The sequence below is a fragment of the Lagenorhynchus albirostris genome, chromosome 14, assembly GCF_949774975.1.
Source record: "Lagenorhynchus albirostris chromosome 14, mLagAlb1.1, whole genome shotgun sequence".
NCBI lineage: Eukaryota > Metazoa > Chordata > Mammalia > Artiodactyla > Delphinidae > Lagenorhynchus > Lagenorhynchus albirostris.
The window spans coordinates 54,488,473-54,513,421 of record NC_083108.1 but is presented as its reverse complement, the minus strand read 5'-3'; the positions used below and the strand labels follow the sequence as shown (position 1 = coordinate 54,513,421).

General features: G+C 40.3%; 1 protein-coding gene and 1 pseudogene across 12 annotated transcripts in view; one reads left to right on the top strand and one right to left on the bottom strand.

Annotated features, from left to right (window-relative positions):
- The window catches only part of DLGAP1 (DLG associated protein 1), a 320,739-nt gene that overhangs the window by 24,868 nt on the left and 270,922 nt on the right, over positions 1 to 24,949 (top strand). The window lies entirely within an intron of this gene.
- LOC132504378 (cytochrome c oxidase assembly protein COX11, mitochondrial-like) lies at positions 3,581 to 4,681 on the bottom strand (annotated as a pseudogene).

Sequence of the window (24,949 nt, the reverse complement as noted above, 5' to 3'; positions counted from 1 at the left end):
ACCTTGTACTATGCGCTTAGGTGGTTTAACATAATGTAGACTATTATGTTTATCTTTATTAAATGTCATCTTATAAATACAAATGTGTCTTTCTAGCCCAAGGTCACTCCTTACTATTGTGCACAGTCTAATTCTAGAGAACATCATTTATATTAGTAGTTTTCTTAGTTATTTATTTATTACCATAATTTTCCAGAAAATGACAATAGAGTCTTGAGGAGGGGGCAGCTTGTTTCTAATTCACCCACCTAAAAGTGCCATTTGGATGACCAGAAAGAATGCTTCCACTGTCAAAACTGGAGAAATACTAAATCTAAAATCCAGTATTTTAAATATTTTCCCAAGATGTATTATATTCTAAATCTCGTAATAGTGTCTAATATATCACCATGGAAGTTGATGATTAAAAAACTGTTCAGAATAGGGCCAAAAAGAAAGGCTTATGCATACCACTAAAGACCATTCTCCATTTTTTCTTGATATTATTTATAGACCATCTAGGAAAAGCCATTCAACCAGTTGTGAATCTCCTATTCAGTCCACATTTTTTTATTCTGTTCAAAAATGTATCACTTTATTACTGGAATTATTGGGGAGGTTCATAATATACGTTTATTGGGGAAACTTTTAAAATACATAAGAAAATAAAGAAGATAAGCAAAATCACCCAGAGATGATCACTGTAAATATTTTTGTGTTATTGCTGTTCTTTGCAAATACTGATATCACTAAGCCTCTGAATAAGATCACCAAAAAGAGAAAAAGAAAGCATAATATAAACACTATTAGGAATGAAGACAGGAACAGGGATAAATTTACAGTAGATATTAAATCTATCATAGGACTAGAACAGAAATAGATTTTATACCAATATATTGAAAATGTAAGTAGATAATTTCTTAGAAAAACAAATTATTCAAAACTCAGTGAAAACAAGAACCTTGAATACATCCCTAACAGTTTAAGAAACTGACACATTAGTTTAACATTTACTCAGAAAAAGAAAGACCAGACCCAAATAGTTTCATGAAACCAGCGAGAAAATGTTAATTGCTGTCATATAAAAATTCTTCTAGAGATATGAACAAAGAAAAGATGCCCAGTTCATTTTAGGATTTCGTATAGTCTTAACTAGATGACGGCAGTCTGAGAAAGGAAAATTGTAATGCAATTTCTCTCACGAACCTGATGCAAAAACTCTTAATAAATATTTCAATAAAATTCACTAATTATAAATAATGTAAAATAACATGACCAGACGGGATTTATTTGCTAATGAAAGGAAGCCTTAGCATTAGAAAAAAAATATTCATAGAATTCACAGCAACTAGGAGATTAAAGGAGAAAACACACATGACTATCTCAATATATGCATAAAAGACATTTCATAATATTCAACAGCCATTAAGGATTTAGAAAAAAAGTAAAACAAACTAGTAATAGAAAACAATTCTTAAAGTATATCTACATGTGTATAGCTACAGAAACTTCATGTCATATCAGATCATAAAGATATTCCTTTTAAATCCATGAAAATGATACACCTCTTCTAAAATGTGTTGAGCTAGATTTTGGCCACTGGTTCTTTTTTTATTGTTATTGAGGTATAACTGACATATAGCGTTATATTAGTTTTAGGCGTACAACATAATGATTCAATATTTGTATATACTGCAAAAATGATCACCACCAGAAATAGAGACACAGACGTGGAGAACAAACATACGGACACCAAGGGGGGAAAGCCGGGGAGGGGGTGGTGGTGGTGGTGGGATGAATTGGGAGATTGGGATTGACATGTATACACTAATATGTATAAAATAGATAACTAATAAGAACCTGCTGTAGAAAAATAAATAAATAAAATTAAATTTTAGAAAAAGATCACCACCATAAGTCTAGTTTACATCTGTCACCATACACAGTTAAAAAAATTTTTTCTTGTGATGAGAACTTTTAAGATCTACTCTCTTAGCAACTTTCAAATATGCAGTGCAGGATTATTAACTATAATCACCATGCTGTACATTACACCCCAGGACTTCTTTATTTTATAACCGGAAGTTTGTACCTTTTGCCCATCTTCACCATTTCACACAACCACCACCCCCCGCCTCTGGCAACCATCAATCTGTTCTCTGTATCTATAAGCTTAGGGTTTTTTTTTTTAGATTCCACATGTAAGTGAGATCATACAGTAGTTGTCTTTCTCTGTCTGACTTGTTTCACGAAGCATAATGCCCTCAAGGTCCACCCATGTCTGTCACAAATGGCAACATTTCATTATTTTTATGGCTGAGTAAATATATATATATGCATGCCACATCTTCCTTATCCATTCATCCATCAGTGGACACCTAGGTTGCTTCCATGTCTTGGCTATTGTGAATAGTGCTGTCATGAACATGGGGGTGTTGGCCACTGGTTCTTTGATGACATTTTTCTGTTGACATTTTCTGTTTCATGTCTGTCTACAGCCCATCCTCTAGGATTTTCCCCTAGAAAGGTTCATTTGAGCAATAGTACCCAAATTCTGGCATGTCCGAAGCTCTTTTTACTTGAGTCTTTACATTGGAAAGAGCTTAACTAGACAGAGAATCGTTGGCTCCTGCTTTCTTAGCTCAATCTCTTGTAGATGCTGCTCTGTTCTGCGCTCAGGTTACATGTTTCTGCAGGTAAGTCTAATGTCCACCTCATTTTCTCTCCCTTAACCTCATTTTATCTTTTTGCTTGACCACCTAAAGGATTCCTTTCAAAACTTTTTCTGCGACATTTCTTTACACTGACCATTCTGAATGACGTCTCACTGATAAAATGGTTACGTTTTCATTAAACAGATTTTAGACTTTTTATTTCAGAAAAGCTCTCTTGCCTTATATTTTAAGATAATTATTCTATTCCATTGGTTTGACTTTCTTTGCGAATCACAGCTACGCATATGTTGGCTATATTGCCTTGTTTCTCTAATCCTTCTTTATCCTTTTTATCTCGGCACCATTTCTGTGCTCTTTTCGTTCTTGTCTTTTGTGTCCCTTTATTGACCTTCCTTTCCTTCAATTCTGCCAGTTCCTATTTCACATCCTCCAGCTGTCTACCAGCAACCTTCGTTTTCTCACTTTTTCCCCTGAGTTCTTATCATTCTGCTTTGTGATCTTCCTTTATAGCTGTAATTGCTTCATGAATTACTGTTTCTAAGTCGGGTTATGCTTTTAAACTTCGTGGCAACATATTTTCCTGGTACATTTTCATTATTTATAAGAAATTTATAGCTGCTGTTTTCCATATTCCCTAGAAGACCTGCATGCATATTCCTTTTATGTTACTCTTATTTGAACAAGTTTTTTGGTTTTGGGTTTTTTTGTTTGTTTGTTTGTTTTTTTCTATTCAAACAGTTTAATACATCTTTTTTCAGAAGAACTCTGCTGGCGGTAAATCTTCACAATCGCACTTACATTTTAAAATTCGGAGACTTGGAACTATCACAAGAAATGCTAGAAGCCTACTAGATATACATTTTATTTAAATTTCATGGTACTGAAATGTCAAAGTACTTATTTAGTACTCTGAATGTAAAATAGCCCTAGATCTTAAAGGAAAAATACAGTCAAATTTGAAATCAGAATGTAATCTTTGGGCAAGCTGTTAGGGCTTTAGTGATTCCTCTTCCATTTTGAGCTTTTAAAATAGTGACTGCTGGGCTTCCCTGGTAGCGCAGTGGTTGAGAGTCCGCCTGCCGATGCAGGGGACACGGGTTCGTGCCCCTGTCCAGGAAGATCCCACATGCCGCGGAGCGACTGGGCCTGTGAGCCATGGCTGCTGAGCCTGCACGTCCGGAGCCTGTGCTCCGCAACGGGACAGGCCACAACAGTGAGAAGCCCGCGTACCGAAAAAAAAAAAAAAAAAAAAAACAGTATAAGAAAGAATGATGAGATCAACATTCACCATTCTTGGATCTTCAGCAAATTCAGGATCAATGTAGAAAAATACTGGCATATCTACTCCCTCTTGTGGATTAAGCCCTTGTTCTTCAAAACAAAACAGAAGCACTGTATTTTATTGAAATACTGTCCAGCTTCAAATGGTACAACATTCTATGTAGAAATTCCGTTTACTGGTTTGTCAGTAGGAGTCTTAGCTTTATAAAACGCCAGTGCAGCCTCCCCTGGCACTACGTATATTTCTGTTTGCTGAGGTCTAAAGTTCCACTGGAGACTTGAAAGCACATCTGCATTAAAGGTGACTTCAGTGATGCGATCCTTAACAGGTACCATGTTTCCAGTCTGCTCTGATGCATGACCTGCTACTGCCGATTCTCCAGGTCCAGTAGTCTGGCCGTAGAGCCGGTAAAGGGGCACGGCGGCGCAGGACACCTCCCCAGCCTGCCCACGGCCGCAGCGGCCAAGTTCGTGAGGAGTGTCTTGTTCGGCCGCCGCCAATCCTCGTCCTGTGCGCGCGCGAGGGGGTTCGTGCTCTTCGGCCGCGGCGGCGGCCACACCGCCAGCCTCGGGCGCCTCCCTGTCCCGAGCCGTCTCAGCTCCCTCTAGGCGCCCCCTGTCCCGCTCCTCCCCGACCGGAGACAAGGCTCTACCCTCTCCGCAGCCCTGGTCCGGTTCCCAGGGTGATTCCAGGGCCACCCGCAGAGAGCGACGCGCCTTCATCCCGGACGCCAGAGCCCTCCCATGGCCTGAACAAGTTTTGTGTTTTTTTTTTTAAGAGAATCAGAAGGTAGGCAGTCATTTTTCAAGCATTCATGAACCGAGGGCTTCCTTTGCTGTTGCTACAGTTATCCACTGTTTCTTTATAGTATGATGCATCTGTGTACTCACGCATCCTCTGACTCTCAGACAAAACCTAGTTCTTTTCTCCCTCGGTTATTTCATGGATGACCCTGCACCTTACCAGTCACGTGGGGACAGAAATGATACAGTCATTTTTAGAAAGAATTTTTCTGGCCCTTAGTGAGATTTGCCCATTCACCCTCCACCACCTACATCAGTCCCTGCCTTTCCACACTGCAATGCTCTCAGACTGAGGTCCTCGCTTCGGGGGAGGGTGTACTTGGCAGAGCTCTTTGAGCTCTGCTGCAGCTAGGTCCCCTTCCTACCTCTCATTTACCTGCCACGTTCCTATCCCTTTCCTCCTCGGCTTTCTGCCTGACTCCGATTTGGGAGTTTGTGGGTGTTCTGCTGGTTTTGCTGAAAATGTGATTTCTGCGTAATTCTCTTTGTTTTGTTGTATTATTGTTTTTGTTGTTCGGAATGGCTGCCAGGAAGAGAAGTGAGAAAATTCAGTGGAAACCAGTCCTGTGAACATTTAGAAATATTTTCCTCCTGTTTTCTTTCTGGAAAGATGACGTTGCGTAAGGAAGCGCAGGTTATATGTATACCCACCGACCAAGTTAATCTTCAAAAATAAAAGTAAAACACAGTCAGCCTAGCATACTACTTCTTCATAAACGCAAGCTGCTTCTTCCGGTGCTCAGAGATCTTCCTTTAACAGCCTGTTCTAGGAGGCTGCTGCTTTGTAAACTCAAGCCCATCAAGCTGTGTTCTTTTGGATGATTCAAAAGACTTGTCCATCTTCATCTTCCCCCATCACATTTTCTTTGACAGGTTTTAATTACCCACCTTGATTCTGGGGTCCTACCGAAAGCTCTCTGTGTACACAAAGATGTAATTTGCCTGAGCACGGCCACTTAAGTTGATTGTTTTTAGGTGTGCCCTCCTTTCAAAAGGAAAATGTCTTCACTGGGGAAATTAAATTATGAATTTAATAAATCTTATGATATCTTAAAACATCCTGCATGCTCATTTTCTAAGCAAAATGCTTAATAGTGCATCTTCATGCAGTAGCGAGATCACAGCTGTGATGACAAGGGAACGATATAAAATGGTCAGATTTTATAAACAAGAAGACTAGTCCTGACACCCAACATAGAACATATGCTTTAAATGATTTCACTAGTAGCAATTATGCTATCATTACCCTCCCACCACAGCCTGCCAATTTAAGAGCTCTTTCACTGATTCATTCAAAAACTATTTATTAAATGCCTACTGTTGCCAGGCCCTGTGTAATTGCAAAGGATTCAGTGATGATCAGAAACAGACATGTATATATCACCCTTCCCCCTCCCCATATCCTCAAGTCCGTTCTCCAGTAGGTCTGCGTCTTTATTCCTGTCTTACCCCTAGGTTCTTCATGACATTTTTTTTTCTTAAATTCCATATATATGTGTTAGCATACGGTATTTGTCTTTCTCTTTCTGACTGACTTCACTCTGTATGACAGACTCTAGTAAGGTACATAGCTAGTGGGAAGCAGCCGCATAGCACAGGGAGATCAGCTCGGTGCTTTGTGACCGCATGGAGGGGTGGGATAGGGAGGGTGGGAGGGAGGGAGACGTAAGAGGGAAGAGATATGGGAATATACGTATAACTGATTCACTTTGTTATAAAGTAGAAAGTAACACACCATTGTAAAGCAATTATACCCCAATAAAGATGTTAAAAAAAAAAGAAAGAAAGAAAGAAACAGACCTGATTCCTACTCTCATGCTCCCATTATCAGTGGGGAGATAAACATTACTCAAATCAATGACACAAATAAATTTAAATTTACTACCGTGGCAAGGGCTACATTGAATTATGCTGGGAGCTTACCCTGTCTGCAGTCTTGGTTGTCCCTTCCTTTGCTGGCAGGAACTGTGGCTGACTTCAAATTCCCATAGGACTAGGACCCCTTGAGATTCTAGGGGATGGGCAACTAGTATTTCTTAGCACTACCCTAAACATCTTGCACCTAAGATCAGACTGCTGGGTCCCTGAGCCAAAAATGTTTATTCCCTGCTTTCCCTCCATACAACCCATCCCTCGTCCTTGCCCTGTTAGAAGAGTGACCAGTGGTAAATCAGGTCTCTCCACAGTGAGTTTAAAACTAAGAGGCAACCCAAGCAAGTGTCTTCAAAGATACCAAGAGTGTAGTAGCCCAAGCACCTTCTGAACCCTCTACTCGTAAGTAAAAACCTATTCCGAGTGATCACTTTGCTCAGTACCTACAAAGGAGATTATGATACTGTGATAGCAGATTGACTTAAGAAGTTGGGGGAAGCACACCCTAGGAAATAGCGGTTGGGATTGGGTCTGAAGGAAGATTTAAAGTCAATTAGACAATGAGCCAGGGGAATCAGGCAAAGGTAGGGAGAAACAAAAGGGTCAGAAATAAATCTAGTGTGGTTAGGTCACCAAGGTGGTGCAAAATGAGTCTGGGAAGATATGCAGGACTCTATCTGTCAGGGTCCTGGAGGTAGTGTCTAAAATTTGAATCTTTATTTCCTTGTTTGTGTGCGTAGAACAGCAGGAGTGGGGAGAGATGATATCCAGGTTGCCTTCTGAAAACATCCCTTTAGAGGAAGTGAAAAGATAAATAAAATGAAAGGAGAACCAGTTAGAAGACAAGTATAGCATCTCAGGTGAAAGAAAATGGTGACTTGGACTAGGCTGGTGACAGTGATGTTGAGGCAGGTGGATAGTTTCCAGAGCTTCCCAATCTATAGGACTTGGCGATGTTGAGGGAAAAGGAAGTGTCCGGAATGGTACCTCTGTCTCTGACTTGCATAAAAGATGGTGTTTCCATTCACTGAAGTAGGGAATTCGAGAAGAGCTACAGTGGGGTGTGGGCAGGAAAGGGGGAAGAGAAAATGAGTTTGATTTTGAAGGTGCTGCGTGTGAAGTGCTTCAAGGAATCTAAGTAAAGTTGTCAGGTACCTGAAGTTCATATGGGAGATCTGGAATGAAAATACAAATTTAGTTTTGAGAAAACAGAATTTTTTTGAGGTATGGTTGACTTACAATGTCGTGTTAGTTTTAGGTGTTCAGCACAGTGATTCAGTTATATTCAGTTTTTTATATATATATATATATATTCTTTTTCAGATTCTTTTCCCTTATAGGTTATTACAAAATCTTGAGTATAGCTCTCTGTGCTGTACAGTAGGTCCTTGTTGATTATCTATTTATATATAGTACTATGTATGCGTTAATCCCAACCTCCTAATGTGTCCCCCCTCCTTCCCCTTTGGTAACCATAAGTTTGTTTCCTATGTCTGTGGGTGTATTTCTGTTTTGTAACTAAGTTCATTTGTATCTTTTTTTTTTTTAGGTTCCACATATAAGTGATGTCATATGATATTTGTCTTTGCCTGGCTTACTTCACTTTGTATGATAATCTCTAGGTCCATCCATCTTGCTATAACTGGCATTATTTTATCCTTTTGTGGCTGAGTAATATTCCATTGTATATATGCGCCACATCTTCTTTATCCATTCCTCTGTCGATGGACATTTAAGCTGCTTCCTTGACCTGGCTATTGTAAATATTGCTGCTATGAACATTGGGGTATATGTATCTTCTCAAATTATAGTTTTCTCCAGATCTATGCCCAGGAGTGGGATTGCTGGATAATATGGTAACTCTGTTTTTAGTTTTGAAAATACAAATGTATGAGTCATCTGCATACAAGAGGTTTTCCTGAAATTCAGATTTCTCTTCACCGTGCTTCTTTTTCCAACCTTTCCAATTTGCAGATCCTTTGCTTTGATACAGAAAATGGTAAAGTTTGAGAGTTTGATGTTTAGTTCTCCACCTCCCCTTTCTCCTCCTTCATCATCATCTGTTCACATTACACCATCTGGACCACGTCTCAGGATTGTCCTTGTTCTTCTGTTTGTTCCAATTCATATCTTTCCAAAAGCCTTTTTCTTTTTTTTTTTTTACTGTCCCTGGCTTTTTTTATCGCTTTTATTATTTTTTAATTCAAACTTCATTTAATTCTGGGTTTTAGCACTCTTGCTGCAATTCCTGTAGATGCTCATCACTTACGTGTATTCTTCCTTGATTGTGAACCCATCTCTCTTGTTAGAAACAAGTTCCTTTAATTTGAGCATTTCAAAACCCTCCTTGTTCAATTCTTTTGGTCTCTTTAAAGGCTTTCTTCTTTTATTCTCATCTCAACCACTTGCTGTTATATCATCAGAATTAAGGTTTGGGATCCTACTTTCCTTCTTGAATCACCTGTCCTTTCATGCTATCTAATCAAAAACAAGTGTCCCCTTGTTAATCAACTATACTCCAATATAAAATAAAAAGTTAAATAAATAAAAAAAACTAGTCTCCTTCTTCCTCTCTTTCTCTTCTTCTTCGTCTTCTTCCTCTTGCTCTCACTCTCTCTGATTTGGGGGGTTTTTCTTATGGAAAATTATCCATGATTAAAAACCAGCACAAATGGTTCTTCAGGTAGGTCTACAGTCCATGAGTTCTCAAGGATTTTGCAAGTTTGGGGTTATCTTGACACTTTCCCCACCTCTCCCTATCTACCTTTTGCAAAATTTACTATATATAACAAATTCTTGTAGTTGCAACCATTATATGACAATATTTCTATGACAAATTAATAATTTTATTAACATTTATTAAGATATGTGCAAACCATAAAATTCACCTATTTAAAATATACCATTCAGTGGTTTTAGTGTATTCACAGAGTTGCACAAACATCACCACCATCTAAATAAGAACATTTTCATCACTCCAGTAAGAGACCCATTTGTATTCACTTCCCAGTACACTGCCCACAAGCCTATAGAGCAACCACCGAGCTACTTTCTGTCTCCATAGATCCTGCCTGTTCTGGACATTTCATATAAATGGGATCATATACTCTGTGATGACTTCTGTCAATCAGCATGCTGTTTTCAAAATTCATCCATGGTATAGCATGTGTCAATACTTGATTTTTAATGCCAAATCATATTCCATTATATGACTATATCCCATTTTTACATCCATTCATCAGCTGATGAACATTAAGACCGTTTCCACTTTTGTGTCTGGGCTCTTGTAAGACTGTTTCCACTTTTTTGTGGGGGGCTATTGTAAATATTGGTGCCGTGAACATTTGTGTACAAGTTTTTGTGTGGACACGTGTTTTCATTTCTCCCGAGTATATGCCTAAGAGTGGAATTGCTGAGTCATATGGTAACTCTGTTTAACATTTTGAGGCAAATCAACCATTATTGCTTTTTCTTTATCATTTCTCATTAGAGGCAGCCATGCTCTCATTAATTCAGGAGAGAACTGGGGGCTTGATTTTGCATGGTGACAAAGTCAAAGCTTAAACAGTCTTTAAGCTAAAATTGCTTTGTTCAGTAACGCTGTCCTTGTCTACTGATTATCCAAGACTTGTCTCGCTGTTGTGATTGCATATTTTCCTTGGTAAAGCTGGATCTTAGTAAATGAGACTGCTCGAATTCTGTGAAGTAAAACGCTTGAGAGAGGAAACTGCAACACTTCCTTTGCCCATCTTGGAAATGAGACACTTTCACTAAATAAGGTTCTTTTGGGATGTTTTCTATGGAAGTCATTTTTTAAGAAAGAAAAAGTGTTTGCCGAAAGGTTTCTAGAACATGTTTAATTCATTTGAAGAAAATGAATCAATGATTAAAGAATGTGACTTTTTATTCTGAAAGAGAATTCGATGACCTGAGGACAGATATCTATTGCTATCTTGCTTCTGGGTCTCCGTCTGTAGGAGCTACCGGAATGTTGTATCCAACACAATGTTGTGTGTGTGTGCACACTTATCTTCAGAATTGTAAAATGCATCTATCTTGCCATTCACTGGTCAGACAAGCAGGTTTTCTTTTTAAAGAAAATTACAGAGATCGCTCCCCCACGTGGATTTCTCCTTGACAAAATATATATTATCCACTAACGTGCTGCAAAGTGAATCAATAGTCCAAGAATACACCAAGCTAAAAACAGCAAGGTAATTTTGCTGGGACCGTGAACAGGCAGGACATTATCATTGCAACTGCCCTGCCTACTGAACGGACTTAAAAATCTCCACTAAGTAGTCACTTCGGTGATAAGATCTGAGTTTGTTAACTATCTTCATATGAAAGAAACTGTAAAGTTGCAGGTCTAGAGTTGTGAGCCACGGGCCAACCGCTCCCCACCTCCCAGGTTCTGTGTTTACTGCCTTACTCACCCACTTTGCATCGGCAAATCACAGGGAGAAGCTAAATGCTCTCAGCTGCGCTAGACCAAATCAAAGCTGAGATGAATAATGAACTTACTTTTCCATAAAGACATTCTGTTTGGCATTTCAGCTAATAAGGTAAGCTAATGGCAATTCTGGGCTATGGAAAAGGAGATAAATAGTCTCTTTGTGTTTGTTTTCTGTGCTAATCCATAATTTTTCTTTTAACATACTGGAGTTAATGTCATGTTTCACGATGTCTGCGAATTTGGGATGAACAATTTCATAAAGAGTACCCACCCCCCATCGGTGTGCCCTTTTCCTTTGATTTCGTTACTTATTGGTACTGGAGGGGCTGAGGGAGAAATCCAGCTTTTTAGAAAGAATGGCATCTGTATGATAATATTGTTATCATGTATAATGCAAAGTGAATTTAGCTTAAGAGCAGAATAGGTAGATGCAGCAAAGACAGATAAAATGATATAAGCCCTGATGATAGAATGTATTTAGCGTGATATATTGTAAATTAAACGTTGAGTATGCTACAAGGAAAGCAGAATACATACTTCGTGCTGGTTTCTGAGTCATTTCATTTCTAAGTACATGTTATTCTAGAGAAGGTAGTAATTTTCAATTGCTAAAATTATTCCACAGCTTCGGTTTAGGTGGGTTTTATTTTGTAAGACTGTTTTTAAAATAGCAGCGTGCCGGTAATGTGCATTTTCCTCATTACTTTCTTGATTTACTGTGGCTGCAAGGATTTCAGTTCGTGTGGAAAACGTACTTGTTTGTCCACTGAAGTTCAGGGAATAAAAACCATCAGACCCCTGTGAGACTTTCATGGCTACCTTGGCTACTATATCTTAAAAACAAAATGTGATGAAACAGTTATGAGATTGGGATTTCTTTTTGTGATCCAGCTTTTCAGGGTTTAACACGGAGATTTTTCTTTTAGTCAGATCGGAGCACAAATCCCTGAGACTAGCAAAAGCTTAGCAAGATGGGGTGGGGACGAAATTACCATCTTTTCTTTTCAAGAAGAATGGCAAAAATGAAAAATAAGATTTCTGTTTGCTGGGCTCGTTGCTATGTCACCTGAAAATCAGAGACTCTGTTCTCTCAAAGTAGGTGACCTCAAAAGATATTTCAGAAGATCTATTCAAAACAGCCAAAGTATGTGGGAAATTTTGGAGAAATGGAAAGGAAATGGTTCTCCTTTTCCTACCTAATTTTCCCATTTTGTTTTTATGCGTGGGAGATGAGCTGTGACACCAGATATTTTTGTTTCGTGGAAATCTTTAAACATTGCAATCAGACTCTTATAGAAGAAGGAAGAATTTTTCTTCTCCCCTCCTCTAAATTGTTCACAGTATCTGTTTTTCCTAGAAGCATAAAGGGATGCTAAGTTTCAGCACAAGGGCCAGCCACTGCTAAAGACTTAGTTCCACTTACATGTCCCCCATGTACCACCTACAAATTGTAGGCATTTCTCTGGAAAAACCTCTAATTTAGCAAACCTATGAGAAGTAGGAGTGTAGCATTTTAGTCTATCACAGCTCATTTTTAAGAACATATGTTACCTATTCATACTTCAAGGTTTTAAAATATGTCCAATTTCACAGCTTTTCTCTGTGTGGAGGACCGTTGGAAGCTCAAACATGGCGGAGTGCTTGGGTTTCGTAAAGGTGTTTGTCTTCTTTTCCTCTTTCTCCCCTTTCTGTCTGAGACCTCATCACTCCAGACCATGCTTGACTGTCCCATGCACTTTTATTGCTTCTTTATTTCTGACATTTCCCCCCGTTTCCCTTCTCCCCAGCATCACTGATCCAGAGCCTATGGGTTGCACTGTGTCCATTTGGAAGTTGGAAGAAATGAACAAACTAGAAATCAAACTCTGATAACCCCCAAGTTGTTGTCTTCTATTTCCTGTCATTTATACAATAAGAAAACTTTGATACCAGCATGACTTTTTATCCACTACTGCCACCTAAAACCAACCCGATGATTTCAATATGCAGGGTTTTTGACCAGCATCCTTTTGGTGATTCTTTTTGTCTACAGTGGTCAACCCACTCACCCTTCACCATGAGATGCAAAGTTCCTAGTCCTTCCAGGCATTCTTAGGGATGCCAGATGAAAGCAGGTGTTACAGACTAACTCATTAACTCTTTGTGTTAATTAATGGAGAAAATCTAGAGAAAGCAGCACCTCTGCCTTCCCTTCTCACACACACACACACACACACACACACACACACACACACACGTGGAAAGACCACGGAGCCGCCATCCACGGAGGGCAGTGGTAACCGAGGCAACAGCGTGGTCACAGATGGCCTGCCATCCTAACAAGTTCTTGGCACACAGCGAGGAGGCTTGAGCAGAAGGCAGCAAACAGATTTGTTCCCAAATACATGTGAAGCCCATTTGTGGGGACAATCAGAATTAGGTGGAGGAGGAGCAAAGATGAGAGGGGGACTGGAACATCGCTACACTTGGTTACTATCGCTAAGGTTACCTCGTTGACGCACACAGGCTGGAGGAGCCGAGGGTATCTGCATTATAAAAGTAAAGGTGGGCTTCCCTGGTGGCACAGTGGTTAAGAATCCACCTGCCAATGCAGGGGACACGGGTTCGAGCCCTGGTCCGGGAAGATCCCACATGCCACGGAGCAACTAAGCCCGTGCGCCACAACTACTGAGCCTGCGCTCTAGAGCCCGTGAGCCACAACTACTGAGCCCACGTGCCACAACTACTGAAGCCCACGTGCCTAGAGCCCGTGCTCCGCAGCAAGAGAAGCCACCGCAATGAGAAGCCTGCGCACCGCAAGGAAGAGTAGCCTCCGCTCACAGCAACTAGAGAAAGCCCGCGCACAGCAACGAAGACGCAACACAGCCAAAAATAAATAAATAAATAAAATTAAAAAAAAAAAAAAGTAAAGGCATTACTGAAAAGCCAACATCTCTAAAACTGGGCTCACTATCTTCCCCACAAGACTTCTTAACCTGCATTTCCTACTCCTGTAAATAGGACCACTGTCTACCCATTTTTTCAGCCCAGAAACAGAGAGGAAAACCTTGATTTTCCCCTCTACCTCCCCTTACATCTCTAAGATAGACCCCAAAGAGTTGGTTGGATGGATGAATGAATGGATGGGAAAATCACCAAATCCTACAGATTTTATTTCTATTCACGTCTCTTCATCCCCTCTGCCACTATCCTTGTTGAAGCGCCATAGTTTCTCACCTAGATTAGTATAAATTCCTCCTAAGTGTTCTTCCTGCCTCTAGGTTTCCTCTAATCCAGTTCATTCTATATATTGGGTTGGCCAAAAATGTTCGCTCGGATTTTGCCGTAAGATGTTACGGAAAAACCTGAGCGAACATCTTGGCCAACCCAATAATAGCGTCCAAATGACGTTTCTGAAATACAGATGGAATCAGTAAATCTTATGCTTTTACATCCTTCAATGGTTCCTCCATACTCCCAGTGGTAAAGTCCAGACTTCTTCCCATGACTTACAGGGCATGACATACTTGGGGACCTTTTTCTTTCACAGCCTGATTTCTCAACACTCCCTCTGTCTACTCTGCATTTCATCCACACTGATGTACTTTTAACTTTCTCATATCCATTCACTCCAAACTCTCTTCCTTATTTACGCCTTGCGAACTTTTTAGTCTTGGCTGAGATGACACTTCCTCCAAGAAGCCCTCTCTGACTGGCCATGTTTGTGTCCAGTCTCTCCCCATAGTTCTCATCACATCCATTATTTCCTTATCATGCTCCTTCGTTTTACATGGGGTTGCCTATTCCACTCAGTTTCATGAAGGTAGATATCTGGTCTCTTATTCACAGTGTGGCCACAAACGAGCCCAAAGAAAATTCCATCTGACTGCATGAATAGAAACTTGGACTCCTTAACGACTTTATTACCTTTTTTTTTTTTTGCGGTACACGGGCCTCTCACTGTTGTGGCCTCTCCCGCACAGGCTCCGGACGCGCAGGCTCAGCGGCCATGGCTCACGGGCCCAGCCGCTCCGCGGCATGTGGGATCTTCCCGGACCGGGGCACGAACCCGTGTCCCCTGCATCGGCAGGCGGACCCTCAACCACTGCGCCACCAGGGAAGCCCTATTACCTTTTGTTTTGATGAGGTTGCAGAAACCAAATGCAATAATTCTTTATGTTACTCATTCCTGCAAAGAACAGTGCTAAAGCCATTCATGTAAATTCTTTCATCTTCATGTGCTTATACCCGTTTCATAAATGAGAAGACTGAGGCTCAGGTTGCCATGAGTAACACTGATATTAACGAATGGGCCCCCTGGTCTGCTTGATTCCAGGAGCCAGCTCTTTCTATCCTCCACGTGGCCCACTGCCACCCTGGAGTGAGAGAAAATTTTAATCTTAAAAATGAATAATGGATGGTAGAAAAATCCTTGATTTTTCACCACCTGCCTGTTCCTTTGCTTTCTGGCCTCCCCAATGCACCCTGAGTGTGTTCTTCCCTTATTGTTAACCTGAAAGTACCCTTCTTTGTGCTGTATTCTTTCTTCTCCAGGCTCAGTGCCTTTTTCTGCCTTTCTTGTTCTCTCCATGGTGAGAGTAGCTGGGCCTCACGTTTCTGTTCTATTTCCATTGTCCTTTTCAACATGAATGTCTTTCCCGGTCCTGCTCTGTGATTACTCTTTCCACAGCGCTTTTGCCTGAGCTCAGTTAGATCTTAACATTCATCAGTCATAGCTTGACGTCAGACTACTCAGGGGGCTTCCAGTGGCCTTTCAGGGGGAAGCAAATTGCTGCTGTTACCACCCGACCCCTTAATTAGCGGTGCTCTCTGCAGGAGAAATCTCTTGAAGTGCAGCTAGAAAAGGGGCATCTACGACTTCTGGACAATTATCCACGTTGTGTTGACCGTGATTGTCTTTAGGGTCCTTGTGATCCAAACCAACCCACGGACGCACATGGTACCAAAAGCTGAGGGACAACAGTACAGCATCATGTGAGCAGCACACGCTCCTAAGGTGGATGGACCTCGCTTTCTCTATCTATGTGGCCTCGAGACATCAGGTTACCTTTCTGTGCCTGTTTCTTCATCTGTAAAACAGAGATAATAACGGTGCCCACATCGTAAACTGTCGCCCAGCACAGAGTAAGTCCTCCTCCACGTTGGTAGTGTTGGTGGATGGGGTATGTGGAGAAATGGCTCCGAATACGGCCCATCCTCATCCTAGAAAAGTGTGAATGTGACTGTTTAGGGCAAATGTGGCTTTGCAGGTGGGACTGAGCTAAGGATCTTGGGAGGGGAAGATGATCCTGGATTATCTGGGTGAGCCCTCAATGGAATCACAAGGGCCCTTGTAAGAGGGAAGCAGAGGGAGACTTGACCACAGGGGAAGGCCATGTGACCATGGAAACAGAGATTCGAAGATGCTGTGCTGCTTGTTTTGAAGTGGAGGAAAGATGGGCAAGGCGAGGACATGGGTCATCCCCTAGAGCTTCCAGAGGGAGCTCAGGGCTACTGATACCTTGGTTTCAGCCCAGGAAACCAACTTTAGACTTCTGGCCTCCAGAACTGTAAGGGAAGAAACGTGAGTTGTTTGAAGCCACTAAATGTGTACAATTTGATACAGCAGCTCCAGGAAACTAATACAGCGGTGATATTTTAGGAAACGAAAGATGACTCCAAATGAGCTCATAGTGTAAGAAAGGGGATATTACAAAGGCTGCTGCATGGGGGGCTGGGAGGGGGGCAGGGGGTATTGGGGAGGCCCTCTGAGCCTTAGATGTGCGCCTGACAGGTGGTTGGAGGTATCGCAGTGCCGTGTGTTAGAGGAAGGGCAGAAGGAGAAAGTGGAAGGGTGCTGCCTGGGTGGGGATTTTAGGCAGAACCAGAAGGGAGGTCTTGTGGAGGCGGCAGCTGGTGAGTGGTGGTTGAGGCTGGGGTGTGGCAGGGAGGGTGCCAAGCCGAGGGTAGAAGGCCCTGCTCGGCGAGGAGTGATCAGTTCAGAAGAAAGGATGGTTTGGGGATTTCCTTGAGGAGGGAAAAGAAATGTGGACTTAGAAAAGACCCACAGAAACCAAAGGACCGATTTTCTATTGTTCTCAGCTCCCTATTGCTCATAGAAAAAAGGCAATCCAAGAAAAGGCGTTTTGAAAAAGACCTGTTGTGCTTTAAACCAAGTCAAGATTATTAGCAAGAGGTTGAGTGCCTTCAGCTTAATCTACAAAGCGATCCCATCCAGAGAGGCTCAGTCTGGAGTGAAGCTTGTTTTGAACTCTCCATGTATTGTACGCAAATTGGTGTTTCCTGTAGAACACACTGCCCTTTCTCGAGGCCATGCCTCCACATATGCTGTTTCCTCTCGTGTAATACCCTCTTTTTCTCCCTGGGTCCAGCAGTCTGGACCACCATCCAAGTCTCAAGTCAAGTACGACCTCCTTGAAGCAGTTTCCATGGTAACTGCACTGTCTAGTATGTATTTTCCAGCAATGTCGTAACTTCATTGCAGCCACACTTGTGTGCTTCTCGCTCCCCTCCCGCCACAAATTCTACCTCTCCCTCCACAGACTGAGATCCCTGGGGGCAAATACCAATCTATTAGTACTTGCATCTTCTGCTCCCATAGTGCATGGCATATAGGAAGCCCTCAATAAATGTGAATGGTTGCTAAGAGAGTAGATCTTAAACATTCTCAGCGCAAAAAAAAAAAAAGGCGCTTAAGTGATGTGATGAGGTGTTAGCTATGTTAAGCTATGGTGGTCATCATTTTACAATATATAATTGTATAAAGTCGATAGGTGGTACCCCTTAAATTAACAGTGTTATATATCAATTGTAGCTCAGTAAAGCTGGAAACAGCACACACAATGTAAGGGGGCTTCAAGAACAAAAAACAAATGTGAATGGATGGATGGATGGATGGCTTCATTCATTCATTCATTTATCCTGTGGGCAGAGTTATCGTGGAATAAAGAAAACAAGTACAGTTCAGGAACCCTAATGTCAGTGTCTTGAGAAAGTAAGGCCTTCTACACTATTCTTTCAAAAGCAGGAAATTATAAAAGGAAATAACACCAGAACTGCATGAAACAGGTATTAATTCCTTTATCATCTATTGTATAGTTCAAACAACAACTCAAAATCGGAGCTAGAATTTAAGAACAAGTTTTCTGGACTTCCAGATTGAATTCACCTTCTCTCCTATGACATGATTTTTTTTTTTTAACTGAGGCAGTCTATCAAGGGAGAACAACAGAATACCATGTGAAATGCACACGGATTTATTTTCAAGCATAATAAAACCGCAGGTGGGTTTTTACCTATTGTATTTCACAATTGAGGAAAACTTGTCTAAAATTCACAATTTTTTCCTTAAAAAAGATAAATATGTCATGTTCAATGCATGCTACTATCATTAATGGTTACTACTATTATCTTTTTTTATAAAAATGGATAGTAAGAGCAGTAGTCAAACATGTCATGTTCATATTGGGAATAAAATTATATGAACTGACTCACAGATAAAGAAAACAAACTAATAGTTGCCAAAGGGGAGAGGGAAGGGAAGAGGGATAAATTAGGAGTATGGGATTAACAGATACAAACTGCTATATTTAAAATAGATAAGCAACAAGGATATGCTGCGTAGGACAGGGAATTATACCCATTATCTTGTAATAACCTATAAAGGAGTATGATCTGCAAAAATACTGAATCATTATGCTCTACACCTGCAACTAATACAATATTGTAAATCAACTATTCTTCAATTTTAAAAGTTATCTTATAATAATTAAATGCATCACTAATAAATTATCAAGTGATTAAATATCTACAGTCTCTGCCCACAGCAAGCAATTCAAAAGGCCCAATTAGTATGTTGAAGTCTCAGGAATAAATTATAAACCACTTTATCCTCATCCTACATCCTATTTTTAAATTTACTTAGGCTGTGCCGGGTCTTAGTTGGGGCATGCGGGATCTTCATTGTGGCATGTGGGGTCTTTAGTTGTAGCATGCAGACTCAGTTGTGGCATGCGTGTGGGATCTAGTTCCCCAACCAGGGATAGAACCCAGGTCCCCTGCATTGGGAGTGCGGAGTCTTACCCACTGGACCACCAGAGCAGTCCCCGAAGTACTTTGTAAACTTTGAATTACATAGTTAACAAGCTCTAAGAGTTTATTCATTACTGTGAACAGGAAAAAGTTGCAGCTGGCTACCAGATTGGGTGATACATGCCTACATCATACATCGAACATGTAGAATTTGAACACTTTCCGCCTGTAAAAGGCACGATGCCTGCCGTTGTAGGCGATACAGATATGTGTACCAACCATGCTCAGTTCTGTGCTTTACAACTGCTGAGCATTTCTAGTCTTATTTGTTTATAAACCAAGCAATGGGCTGTTTCTTAACATCTGAAAGACCCTGATCGGCCTGATTAAAACTGATGAATTGCTTTAAAGAAAATTGCCTTAAAGAAAGAACAACTAGCATTTTAATATTTCCTGACTTCAAGTAAACTAGTAACAGTGTTACTCCCTCTTAGTACTCTGTAATTAAGTCCTGTGTTTGTGATAGGGGAATAATTTTGTTGGGCTAAAACATCAGGAAAACTCAGTTCTTTGACCCACTCACGGAAGCTTTGAAGGGTTGGCTGTTATTCTAACACAGTTCCGATCTTCTCTCTCTCCTTTCCATGGTTTTAATTTTGTGGCTCTATCCCAATCTACATTATTTTAAAATGACTAAGAAATTAGATGTCATCAACTAGTCATGTACTGGGCTTTTCAAAAACTGTCTCGTTTCTAAACTACCATGAAATCTAGAGAGAGGAAAAAACGTGTAGTGTTGCATTCATCACTGCACATGACTTTTATAAGCTGGCATATTTTGCTTTCTCAAAACAAAATTCTAAATCAAGTCTAAGGTTTTTTTTTTTTTTTTTTTTTTTTTGCGGTACGCGGGCCTCTCACTGTTGTGGCCTCTCCCGTTGCAGAGCACAGGCTCCAGATGCGCAGGCTCAGCGGCCATGGCTCACAGGCCCAGCCGCTCCGCGGCATGTGGGATCCTCCCAGACCGGGGCACGAACCCGTGTCCCCTGCATCGGCAGGCGGACTCTCAACCACTGCGCCACCAGGGAAGCCCAAGTCTAAGGTTTTTAAAACATTTAGTATTTTTTGAAAGTTTTGTTTATGAGGAGGATACATTTGTATAAGATATAAAGTTAATATTGTTCATTACTTGATCAAATTAATGTATTCACAGAGTCAAAAATCACATACAAATCAAGTTGAAGGGACCATAAGAGGGAATATACTTAAGTATCGCCTATGTTCATTACCTATTGTATTTCACAATTGAGTATCGCCTATGTTCATTACCTATTGTATTTCACAACATAAACGCTCTAAGTTATTGAGGAGGGAGAGCTAATTCATTATAGCGGAGGTTTGAACATAAAAAGGAAAGAAGAAAGAAAATACCATGTTTGGATTTTGAAATCTTATGACATCATAACACCCCAAACTGGGAAGAAGATGGAAAACACATCTTGAAAACCTGGTCCACACATGCATGCCTCCCTCACAAAATCCCAGCCCTATTTTATTAACACATTTTCACACGGAGCAGTTGGATCTAATGAGAGGCTAGATCTTGCCTTTGTGTCCGAAATGGACTTATTTCTCCCCTCGTTCTGAGTTCTCCTGTAGCCAGCCCCAGAGCCTGGAGAGCCTGCTTCGTTGTTCATCATTAGCGTTTATCATTTTTACAGAATGCCACGGCGCGCTCAGAACTATACCTTGCTATTCAAAAGAAAACACAAAATCCCTGCACTTGGCGGGGAGGGTGACCCAGACCATTAAAAGCATTCACAGAGTCTAAGAAAAGGAAACTACAAGAGTGATGAAACCATGCATCTGGTAGGCTGCCTCTGAGAGGTGGATTCCCAGGGGCTGTGGATGAATGGGTGCCTGAGAATTCTTTCTCCCGCTTAAACTGACCACCGACTGCGATGGCTCAGAGCAGCAGGCTACCTTGGAGCAGGGGCAGGTGGCAGTCCCGCAGTGGAGCAAGCCAGGTATTGAAGTCACATAACAGGTGGGCGAAAGTGCCCTTCCTCCCCAGTGGGCAAACACCATTCACCTGCCATCTGTGTGACAGCATTCAGGGTCAGGGGAACACCTGACAAAGGGTGAAAGAGAATCTACTCCCATTAATTTTATGATCATGCAGAGAAAACTTCCATAAAAACAGAGGATAAGAATGTGGCGTGGTCCATTTGCAGCAACATGCATGGACCTAGAGATTGTCGTACTGAGTGAAGTAACTCAGGCAGAGAAAGAGAAATATCGTATGATATTGCTTATGTGTGGAATCTAAAAAAAAAAATGATACAAATGAACTTATTTATAAAACAGAAACAGACTCACAGACTTAGAGAAAGAACTTATGGTTATCAGGGTGGGGAAGGGTGGTGGGGAGGGATAGTTAGGGAGTTTGGGATTGACGTGTACACGCTGCTGTGTTTAAAATGGATAACCAACAAGCACCTACTCTATAGCACAGGGAACCCTGCTCAGTATTCTGTAACAACCTAATTGGAAAAGAATTTGAAAAAGAATAGATACATGTATATGTATAAGTGGAAAAAAAAAATGTGGCATGGTGATGACATACACCCCTGCCCTCACACAGACCTGATTTCCTCTTTCATATTACCCAATAAATGCAATTTCCTCCTAAAGTACATTTTTAAATAAATAAGAGCAGTAGAATTCTGACAAAGGTATATTTTTCTGGGTGGGAAAGTGATGCATTTGGTTTCATTTCCTCCTGGTGCCGTAATCCTTTGTCACATCAGCAATGCTACCAAGATTGGAACACTGATTTTAATATTTCATACTTTAATTGACTTCTCTACTCGGTTTGAAATTTGGGGTGACAGTATATTTTCAGCTCAACCTATTTTAATTCTTATCCTAGACGCCAAGGAATCAGATGACAGCAGGTTTAAGGTAACATTAACCACTTCTTATTTTTGGCATGTTGTTAAAAAATTATTAAATTTTAATTATTAAATCGGTCTATAAAGTCAAGTAAAATGCACTCAAAATCATCTTTATATTCATTTTTGTAACCACTTTTTCATATATTCATTTTTGTAACCATTTTTCATATATTCATTTTTGTAACCACAGAGCCTGCCACATGGCAGGCACTCAATAGATAGCTGATGAAAGAATGATGGGGGGAAGCACATCATTAGAAGGGTGAAAAAGAGACATCTCCACATGCAATCAGAAGGAACTCTTTCTAACCATATTTGAGGTTTCCGCTAAATGAATTTCAATCACCAAACAGTAAAACTCAGGTGAGATGCCCTTAGACCTCCAATGATCGTGACTGGTTTCAAAAGAGCTATCGTTTATTTGTTAGAAAGGAGAATAAGTTACATGAAGTCCTCATAACATAAAATTTGCCTTTCTTACATAATGGAAATGGTAAAAGTGGCATTAGAGTTCTGCTTCTTTCTCCAAAGGATATTTTTTTCAAAGCACCCACAAATGTCATCCCATCTATTTTTAAGCAAAGTGCTGCTGGATAAACAGCTGAATCGTCTAAACCCAACGGGAAAATTCAACTTTAATAAGCTATTTTATCTCATTGAAAATAAGTGACACAGACCGATACAGAACATATGGGTTTTTGCATACGATTACATGTACATTTTCTTCACTTTAAATACAAAATTCTAACCCAAGCTGAAAATACAGGAAAGAAAAATAGCTTTAATAATAGTTCTTGCTGATTCTCCTACCCAGCTTTCATCAGTTTCCAGTTAAAACCTGTTCCTTAGGTTTTCTTTGCAAGTGATGGAATAGAATCTGTAGACTGAGCTCATGTGAAGACGACACAAATTCTAAAAGGCCAGATCTATACGGACTGTAAATTTGTGGACTTTTCACAGATTTTGTTTTTTTAAAGAAAAGTGTGTTCGGGGTTTTTCCACAGAATTCATTTTGTAATGAAATTGATACATGTTAATTCTGAAAAAAATACAGACAGTACGGAATGGTACTGAGTTAAAAGTGAAAGCCCCCTGCTTCCCAGGCTCCCCGCTCCTACATCCTAAAGATAGCCACCACTATTATCATTTTAGTGTTTTCTGATATTTCTTGCATGTACTCAAACACAAAAATATATGCGTATGTATGAGTGTTATACTGTAAATACTATTCAGCACGTGGCCCTTTTACTTTATTATATATGCAGTTGACCCTTGGACAACATGGGGGTTGGGATGCCAACCCCCCACGAAGAAGAAAATTTGCATATAATTTATAGTTAGCTCTTCCTATAGGCGGTCCCTCCATATCTAAGGTTCTAGGTCCTTGGATTCAACCAATCAGGATCATGTAGTTCTGTAACATCTACTATTGAAAAAAAATCCACATATAAGTGGACCCACACAGTTCAAACCCACATTGTTCAAAAGTCAACTGTGTTGGTCTTCTCTCCAGGTCAGTAAATAGATCCACCCCATTCTTTTTAGTAGCTGTGAGACGCTTCATTACATGGCAGTGTTCCTTCCTTTAGCAATTGTTTAATGCTCATCTACCATATGCCGGGCGCACTTCCAGATACTGAGAATAAAGAACTAAACAAAACAAAATCGCTGCGTTCAGGAGGATCACATTCTACATATTGAGGAACTAGGATGTTAGCAATGCATATCGACAACCGTCATTCACGATCACATTGTTAGCTTTTTACAAATGATGCCAAAATAAATCGCCCAGTAATTAAATCTTTAAACCAATTCATCAGTTGAATAAATTGCAGATATTATTTTTATATATCAGTCTTTCAGTCAGTGCTTTTGTTATGTTATCAACTGAGTTTCATTAATTAAAATAATGCAATAATAGAATTTTTATGAATCACTCTTTTATAAATCTATATCCTCAAGTACCTTAATAAAGATATTAAAATTTTATCTGAATTGAATCCACCTGGGATAGCCTATGTTAATGCTTCAAAGGGGAAGCTGGTCAGATGCCCTAGTTTCCCTCTACTTTTACTGATCCATGTGCTAGAAACTTCTGATTTAATTATTTCATGATCCCCAAATGCCTCCCGGATACAATTTTTATGTCTCCTTTTGGTTTCTGTATAACATAAGAACAAAGGAAGGATGTTTTGTAAATCAAAACAAATAAATGTACTTCTCCATAGGAAATTCAAGAAAATTATGCCTCCTACAAAATTGGACAGAAAAATCAATTGTTACTTATGTGATTCTTGTTCAAAAAGCCATCCCTAAAACACCAGATAGGGAAAACCACTTCTGAGTATCTGTTGCCTCTGTGTCCCATATATTTATTACAACTGAAATCAGGTCAAATTTTACATCTAGAAGCACTTTGGACGGAAGAAGAGAACAAATCCCCCCCTTTCCTGCCTCATCCTACCCCACAGTGTCCTACCTACCCCCTAGAAGTATTTTCTGTTTGGGACTTCTTACAGTGATATCGGAACATTTGACTAGTTTGGCTAGAAGCTAGGAAGCACTTAATTTTCTTTTTCTGATTTAAGAACTATGTCCTCCTTAAAAAAAAAAAAAAATTCCCTGTGGACTTTCTGACACAAAAGAGTTTGTTTTGTTTTCTGGATGTTGTCCAACTCTGTCTCAAGAAAAAAGAAAATAATTACTTTTTGCCAGATGGGATATCATAAGTGGAGCTTAATTTAACACTTTTCTATTAATTCAAAATTTTTTCTTCCTCTGCACAAACAATTGCAAACTTGAGTGGGAGGTTAAGTGCCCCCTCACCCAGCAGCAGTGAGGTGTATATGAATTGCAGCAGGCCAGCCTCATTACTAGGAGGAGGCTTGAATAGC